The following is a 9975-nucleotide window of genomic DNA, read 5'->3' on the forward strand; positions in this document are numbered from 1 at the left end:
TTGAATTGTTGAAATGGTTAAATCAAGAAGATGAGTCATACTTCGTTCCAATACAAATCTTAGAGTCATACTCCAAGATTGTAATTTGAGTGACATGTCTTAAAGAAGGTTTAAAACACTTGACAAATGTAAGAGTAAAAGTTTTCTACTCTTGTACATTTGAAATTGGTAAGTTGTGATGTTTTGGATAAAACAAAGACCAACTTAGGCCAATTGTGTGAAGTGTTTGTCTTGATTAGAATCCACACTATCTCTTGGATGTTTGGCAAGGAAGTCTTATAGGTCAAGAGGACAGTGGGAGTCTTAAAGGTCTTGAAATTCTCAAGAACTAATCAAGAATGAAACCTGAAGTTCTTCAATAGCACACGACTTGAGGTTTATAACCTATCATGTTGACATATTCTGTGCCCATTCCAATCAAAGTTGGCTTTGCATATGAGTTTTTAGAGTTCTCAATTGGTTGCACAACAACTTGGAAGCAATGGCAGGCCCTTGAGCTGCCAGGTGGCAAGAAATTAAGATTGAGTTTTTTTTTTGGAAAGGGAAATTCCCTAACGAGGGTTTCCGGGCCAGCTTTCGCGCACCGACTAATCCCCCGCTGCAAACATAAAGCTTTGCCTCATGCCCTGGAGTCACTGTAGGCGAACCTCCATGGCCACAAGGGCTGAGTGGTGCCAGGATTTCAATCCATATGGTTTTGGATTTGTCATTATCTTTGTCTTGTGATTATGGTTTTGACAAATTCATATGGATAGGAACTCATACACCATATAAATCTAAGTGTCATAAGGTTTCTCTCCGATTCACGAAAATGATGGTGAGGAAACACTTTCACTAAGTAGATTTTAGTTAGATAGCAATTGTGATATTTGCATTCTCAAAGTCGTTAGTGGAGCGTGTGTGGTTTACCGGCACACTAACTTGGACTTGTGAGAAGTGGCAAAAAGGTCTAACCATTATGATTACGGCATCCCTCTTCATAATTGTTTAGACACACAAGTGTGCTATCTAAGGGAAGGTGTATGATTTTGATAAAGTTCTATCAAAACAATCCAGTATCAGAAATCTGAACTTTGGTAAGAAAGTCAATAAAGTATTGATTTCTAGAAGTCCAGCTGATTTCTGAGTACATGTCAAAGCTAGTGGGAGCATAAGTGTTATGATAATAATCATCATATTAGTGGGAGCATGATAATTATGATAAGTATTGCAAGTTAGCAATGTTAATTATAGAAAACAAAAGTTTCAACTGGGAAAGAGTTGTTTTGCTATAATTAAGGGAGATGAAATTATACTTCATCTCAAATATATAAGCTTAGATTGTGAGGTTTTAATCATTTAGTCAAGAATATATATGAATTTCATGTTGGAATGGCTCAACATAAGGAAATTCTGTATATGGGTCCATTATTTGCGTTCTAAAATTCGATTATGATTACGGCATCCCTTTTCATAATCTGAATTATGAGAACTTGGCAAATAGAAATGGAAATGTTATAGCAAAAGACTGGTTTAGTCTTTATGTGAGACATCATGAATCGTGTCCCATATGCTTCAGATATAGGACCGATTACATGTGCTATATTCATCCCTTCTAAAATTTTCCAAATGCCTAGGGCATTAAGAAGGGAAAAGGTTTAGAACTGGATATGACTAAAAGGATTAAACAATTGTTGAGGAAAATCTAAGGTTTACCAAAGATTGGTTGCTCAAGGACAGTTGGAAGTATAGTGATAATTCTGGAAGGACCATATTGACATAATCTGTAAGGAGGCAACTCTTGTTCAGAAGTTATAGTCAAAATGAATCTGGAGATGTTTCAAAGTCAGAAATTTCAATATGTGTAAGATTAAGGAAACTTAATGCAAGAAGGATGTTTCAAAGGAGTTGATCTCCTTTGGAATACTCTGTAATGATTGTTGCCAAGTCTTTGTGAATTTGTGCATAATCGTTACAAGAGGATCAATGCATATAAGTTTAGAATCTAACAGATTTCAGTAAATGGCATGAATTTGGAATTCTTGCATTTGCAATAAGGATTTGGGAGTGTGAAAAGATAATCATTGAAGTTATGTTCAATTGATCTAGTTCACAAAGTAAAGATCATAGACAAACATAGTATGCATACTTGGTGTGTGGCATGACTAGTGTTTAGAAAACATAGTGTACATGCTTGGAGCATGGGACAACTATTGTTTTAAATTCAAGAATAAAGTTGATAGCTGAAATAGTATACAATAAATAATGTGTAATCATATGGTGATAAATAAAAGGTGTTTTATTTATGTTCATAGGTTTTGATACCATATTGGATTCAATTATTCTTGTGTTTCATTTTGCATGTTTTGACTTCCCGAATAAACTAGGTTATTCTTCCGGAATGACTAAGTTATTCAAACCATCCACAGTCGGTCATATGTTGGAAGTGGATATGAATTAAGACTGTCATGGGTTGGCTTGTAGAGGTCTAAGTTGTTGGACAAATGGCTACAACACTCATGAGTGCTCATAAGTTCTGAGTATTGGATTCAACCCGTGCTCATTGGAATCACTTCATGGATTTTATCACGAGTGATCATGAGACGATAATATCTTATATTCTTCAAACCTAGAGATATGAGTTGTTACTATGAGTTGATAGTACATTGATTACACGAAACGCATTGGTAACTCGATGTTATAAAACGTGTCTTTGTGTATGATTCAACAAGTAGTAGAACAAGCCATATGAGTCGAAGTTTATCCATTCCTTTTACCTTCGGGATAAAAGCGATATCTGTGGGCCCCTCGATGATTTGATGATGACAAATGGAAGTGCTCGGCCGGGCCAGGACTGATTTGATATGTTCAATTAGTCAGTCGTCATAAATCGGAAATCGGGAAGCAACAAATGGGCAGAGAGAATGATTATAATCCATGTCTCAATCCATATGATATCTAGAATGGAGGAATATATGATCCCTTATCTAATGGACAAGTCATTGACAAGATCAGAGTTCATCTACAAGGTCAGAGTTCGACAGAAGATTTTGAGAGCTACGATTGCCAGTTGGTTCCTGAAGTCATACGCAATAATTTTTTTAGACTTATCCAAGTGGGAGACTGTTGGATTAATGTCTAAGTCCATAACTATAATTGGTAAGACTTGACCCGACCTGGCATGGTCCATTTGGGTTGCATGGCATCATGCACTTGGATAGACTATAATGAGAGAAATAAGACACTTATGGTTATTAATATATTATAAGTTCTAGTATATTAATAATAAGAATAATAATATTATTTAATTAGTATTGATCAAGAATTAATCTAGGATTAATTAAGTGATCAAAAGAAGACTAATTAAATATATAGGTTGATTGTGTAAATCATCCATACTTGTATAGTGGGCTAATGCTCCATGGATTATCTAGTTGGGCCAAAACCCATATGATGCTCCTTGGATGCTCGATGGTGTATTTGAACCCATGGATCCAAGGAAATGGAAAGTCATGACAATTAGGGTTTGCCCTAATTGTAACACTATATAAAGATCTTATTCTTGACAAAATCGGCCACTAGATTATTCTAGAGAGGGCTAGCCGATTTTATGAAGTGTAGAATTCTCTCAAGTTATTCCAAGTGTATTTGGTGTTGTGTGAACCATTTGAGGTGTCACACTTGGGGCACTAGGCACTCAAGCTTCATGAAGACATTCTACATCAAAGAGGTATGTATTCTATCTTGTTATATTGATAGTTTTGTATGCTAGATTAGGATAATACCTTGGATGTTCATATTTGCATGTATAATAGAGAAAACATAGATCCAAGGTATTTAGGGTTGCATGTACACTTAGGAGTGTTAGAATGCTCATAACCCAACAATTCTTAACACTATGACTAGTGCATACAAGAAGTTCACTATAAACTAATATATGAATTGTTTAGAGAAGAGTATCATGGAGTTATATGGGATGCTCAAGACAGCTGAAGAAAACATTGTTCCACCAAGTAACACAAGTTCAACCACTTCTGTGTTGGCTATAAGGAAAGGTGGTGTCTAGAGTAATATGTCCTCCTATCCAAATGTCAACAGAGAAGGAAAAGGAAAGGTGCGTGCTCCCATTTCCAACCCTAAGAAAGATGTTTTCTAACATGCCACCAGTGAATAACCATAAGGGATCCATTTGCTACTACTCCCAAAAGAATGGCCATTAGAAACGTAGTTGTCCTAAGTATCTAGAGGATCTTATGATGAACAAGGCCAACGGTGTTGGAACTTCAGGTATGTTTACAATTGAATTACAATCGGTTTCCACTTATAATAATTAGATACTTGATATAGGATGTGTAACCTATATTTGTTCTGATGTGCAAGGACTAAGTCAAAGTTGGAAGGTAAGGCATAGAGAGCTTCACTTGGTCGTGGGGAACAAGAGTAGAGTGGATCATACCAAGATTGGATATTACAAGCTTTCATTACCTTCTAGTTTTTTTTTGTTGTTTTAAAAGATTGTTGCAATTTTCTTTACATGGGAAGAACCATTATTTCATTTTATGCATATATGAATGTGTGATTGGTGTAAATAGAAACAATAAATTAATATTAAATTTTAGTGCAACTTCTTTGGATAAATCATTTCTATGTCACTGGTTCCTTGGCCATATAAACAAGAAGAGAATTGCCAAGCTTCGGTTGAATAGAATCTTGGAACCATTTAACCTAGAGTTTGATGGAGATTTCGAATCATGTTTACTTAGGAAGATGACAAAGTCTCCTTTTGACAAGGAACTATGAGAGTGAAGCATATCTATTTTACATCAACCATTCAGATCGTGGTCCGTATAGACACATTACTAGACATGGGAAAAGATACTTTGTCACGTTTACTAATGCTTTTAGTAGTTATGGATATATTTCTTTGATTAAACATAAGTCTGATACATTTGAAGCTTTCAAAAAATTCCAAAGTGAAGTAGAGAATCAATTTACCATGAAAATCAAGATACTTCATTCTAATAGGGACAGAGAATATCTTAGTAATAAATTCTATGAGCTTCATAGAAGTTGTGGGATAGTCTTCACAACTACCTCCACTAATAACACTACAACATAATGGTTTGTATGAACGGAGACATCAAACCTTTCTTGACATGGTTCGTTCTACGAAGACTCATGCTACACTCCAATTAGTTTATGGGGTTATGATCCGGAAATGGTTGCTTGTATTCTAAGCCTCATACCATCTAAGAAGGCTTATAAAACACCATTCGACAAGTGGAAATTGGCTCATCACTCTCTTACACGAATCAAGGCCTTGAGTTGTGAGGCTTTCGTTTACTGAGAAGATCTAGACAAACTTGAACCCATATCTAAAAGGTGTTACTTCACTGGTTATCCCAAAGATTCTTTTGGATACTTATTTTACAAGCATATTGAGAACAAGGTCTTTGTTGCTCATAAGGAAGTCTTTCATGAGAGAGAGAGAGAGAGTCGATATCTCAACAAACTAGTGGGAGGCCAATTGATCTTGATAATACTCAAGAGTCAACCAATGATGAACCTGAAGTTACCAATGAACCCCAATAAGAGGTTGAACAACCTGTTGAGGAATCTAATGTACTTCCACCACCTCAAAGATCTCATAGAGAACGTTGTCAATGTGGCATCCCTAATTTCACAGCTAGAAAATACTGCTTTTGTTTATGCTTATTTAAAAATCAGAGTATCCTTTTTGAAGAATAATATTGTGGAATATGTTCCCAGAAAACATGATAATGATATTATCAAAGCATTTCCAAATAAATGTAGTTTATTTATATTAAGACATTGGGATGTCATCGTCAATACGGAAACATAAGCATAATGAAATATTACAAGCCTTACAATAATTAGGCTCGTGGTTTAATACTCCTTGAAACTCTTAGCAGAATGTATCTTTAACATTGTTACTTGTGATACAATAAACTAAGTGGTTCAGGTTGGGAAACCTGGTGACTAGTTATGGATTTCAATCCCACAATGTTATGACACACACACACACACACACACACACACATATATATATATATATATATATATATATATATATATATATATATATATATATTAGAACTCCCAATATACAATTTCACCTTATATAAGCAAATTTTACTGCACCTCTTCGCTCCTTACAACGACACGATCCATACTCTTGGATCTAAAATGAATGGATTTACCTAATCCATACTCTTAGATCAGGTATGAACGACTACATCTGATCCATTCTCTCGGATCAATGATACATGACTATGCCTACTCTATACTCCCGGACTAGGGACAAATGACTATGTCTAATCCATGCTCTCGGATCACTGATAATTTTTAAAATTCTACCCTCCCTGTATATCTTACGTGTCCTCATAAGAAGACTGCACTCGATATTCATCTTAATTAATTAAGGTTTATTCCATATCCTAAATCATCATATATTATCAGATATGCTCTTAACACGTATTTCAAGCTCACACATTAAATATATTTAATGCTTTAATTATTACTTGTATTAAAATCATGATCATGAAAGGGACTACGAACTCACATCTTAAGGTGATGACTCGAAATTCAGGCAGCGTTTCGCTTCTAGCAATTGTATTTTCCTTTGACAAAACCTAGTATCATCATCACTAAGTTTTAGTCTAATATTTATTACGGCTAATTATTAGTCTAGATTCATCATTAACTCAAATTATACTTCAGATCTATCAAGTAAGGAACAACCATGTAGGATCATATCAGAGGTAGGGTCTGTTTGGTATATGAAGTATACTGTTTGGAAATCGCACTTTAAATACCTCACTAAATCCAGCCTAAACATCAACCCCATAGGTAGATCAATCATTATAACAACTTAGAATCACTGGTAAATCTTTTTATAGGTTCATAATATTGATAATGACTTTAAACATAAGTTACACTTAAAGTACAGTAAGCATCACTTAACTTACAGATGGTTTAGCAAGAAACCGGACTCTGCACGGACAGAACTTATAAGCTGAAAGCTCTACTTCTCGGGGCTTTCTGAAGCTCCAAGTCTTTTCTTCTAACACCTAGGAGGTGATAGGGTAAGGCGTAGAGACTTTGGGGGTGTTTGGGAGATATTTGGTTAAAGAAGTGTGAATAAAAGAGTGAAAACTCCATCTATTTATAGCTGCCAGCAACCGACTACACGGTGCGTACACAAAGGGTACGTTGGGCGTACGCAAGCTACATTAGGCATACTCATGCTAAAATTTACAATCTTTTGGCAAGGCATGGGGAAGAAGGTGTGGCCTAGATCATGCCATGTGTCACTCCAAGGTTAATCCGAAAATTAATTATATTTTAAAATCTGTAACTTTCACATACGAGCTGTGCTTTTAATGTTTTTATGTCCACACGTAGGTATCAACATGATCTATAACTTTTGTTTAGACTCTATTGGATAATTTTGGATTTGTTTTTAAATTTATATTTTAACAGACTTAGATAGTTAAAGTCCCTTAAAAACTCACAACTTTGCCATCCAATGTCTATTTTCGACTATCCTTATATCGTCGGGCTCCTATTAACGAGATCTTGAATTCTCATTTGGATTGTGTCCGCTAAAAATCGATCAATCTAAAATTCAATTTATGGGTTGTATACGACTACGCTGAATCTTAGAAAAATCATAACTTCCTGAAATGAAGTCAGATTTGGACGTTCTCTATATGCACACTCTCAGGTTAACATCTACTACGAAATTTTTTAGATTGATAACGCTAAAAAGTATTTTATCAAAAGTTTACTTCTTACGATATTCGGAGGCGTGTCAGTTTAATCGCAAAACTTCGACGGATCATAACTTCATTGTTATAAGTCGGATTTCAGCGTTCTTTATATGTGCAGAATCCTTGTAAGATATAATATAACTTTGGTTAAGATTATTTATTGTAAATAATATTCTATCTAAAAGTCATTCTTAATGCTTATTGTCTCTAAATTGACTAGCCCGAATCTGTAGGCGTTACAATTATCTCCCTCTTAGGATGATTAAGTCCCGAAATCATAAAAAGGGGATTGTATAATGACTCCATATGTTATCCGTTCATCATAGGTAATAATCATAACTGTTTCTATGACAACCCGAATTTTTTTTTGCATTATAATTCCAGTCAAACAAGAGTCAGACTCGTTTCTGCTATCTTTTGGCCTTGTTAAGGGACTGTACGAGTGTTCTAAGCCTCATACGTTCAAGGAAGGAGTGTTGGGATATCGCTACTAAAGTTCAAAATCATCAAACAAAGCTATAAACTTCGTCATGTGGAGTTTACGGCCGTAAACTTGGAGTTTACAACCGTAAACTCAACCATGGCCGTAAACCCCTCCTATATATATGAGAACACTTCATTTTCCTCATTCTTTTCCTTCCTTGGCTAAAATCTCCTCAAACTCTCTAAAGTATCATCAAGTTCTTCATCCAAATCCTCCAAAAACGTAAGTGTTCTTCATTCTACTTGTTGTTATCCTTCTTAAACATTTATCATTCTTTGATTCATCCATGAAAACACCCCTTTTTGTCTAGGTCTTCAAATCTTCATCTTTCACCAAGAACACACACTTGTTCTTGGTGGTTGAAAACACCTTCTAAGGCTTCTAAATTATGAGTATTCCTTCTATGAACTTGCTATCTAGTAGAATCATTAGCCTTAATACCTAGATCAAACAATTGGTGGATGATTCCCAAGAGTTTATGGCCGTAAACTCCCCTGGCCGTGAACTCCCTGGTCGTAAACTTCACTGGCTGTAAACTCCCCTGACCGTAAAATCCCTTGGCCATAAACTCTAGGGACATGAACACCCTTGTGTGGCCGTAAACTCCTCTTTGTGGTTGTACTATCCCCTTAGATGACTCACATGTGATTCTAACACTTGGTCCAAGTGTTTCCTAGTCCCTAAAGGTGTTTCCTTGCATATGGTTGCTTATAAACACTATATTCATGCTAATATATATTCCATTATATGTCATTTAGGAATCCTTTGTGTTTCGGGAATTCATTCATGGAACTTCTTATCCTTACGCGCATAATTGTTTGAATCACCCACATAAGGTGAGTTCATACCCCTATAATGAATATTTTAACTATTTTAAAGGCTTTTAAGAGGGGGGGGGGGATACAGGTTGAACACAATGTTAATTGTGTAAATGTTTTGTTATAAACATCTTTTAATGGATTGCTTATGTCCTATTAAGTGATCAAAACGTTTCTAAAAATCTTTTTAATTTATGTTACTTTATAATTTATAAAACTCCGTTTTTAAAGTACAATCATAACTTAGTAGATAAAATGAGTCTTTTCTTCAAGTCAGTATCAGTTCAGCTAAACATACTAGTAAACTATAATAGGTATAGTTTAAGGGTTCAGTTCAAACTATAACAGGCATAGAGAAGAACATACTATAACAAGTACGGAGAAGACCATACTATAACAAGTATAAGGCGGAATACACTATAACAATAACAGATGAACAATTCTAGAATTACACAGTTATACGATGTCCCTAGTAGTCTAGGAAGACATTGTATCCTTAATTTACTGTTTAGAACAAATTAAGATGTTAATATATCTTTCCAGGTTTGCGTTAACACTAGTACGATCACACGTACCTGGGTTAGCAGACACGAGGTTATAAGACATAATAATATATCTTTCCGGGTTTGCGTTAACACTAGTATGATTGCACGTACCTGGGTTAGCAGGCACAAGGTGATAAATCTTAATAATACATCTTTCCGGGTTTGCATTGACACTAGTACGACATGTACCAGGGTTCGCTGGCACGAGGTGATAGCAATATATTAAACCAAAATTATTTATACAGATTTACATAACTTATTCATGACATGAACATTAAGTGGAAAGGGACCTATAATGCTAACTTTATGTTTCTTTAGTGTATACATCAAACATATATATATATATATATATATAT

Source organism: Lactuca saligna, chromosome 8 (genome assembly GCF_052625555.1).
Source record: "Lactuca saligna cultivar CGN05327 chromosome 8, ASM5262555v1, whole genome shotgun sequence".
Taxonomy (NCBI): Eukaryota; Viridiplantae; Streptophyta; class Magnoliopsida; order Asterales; family Asteraceae; genus Lactuca; species Lactuca saligna.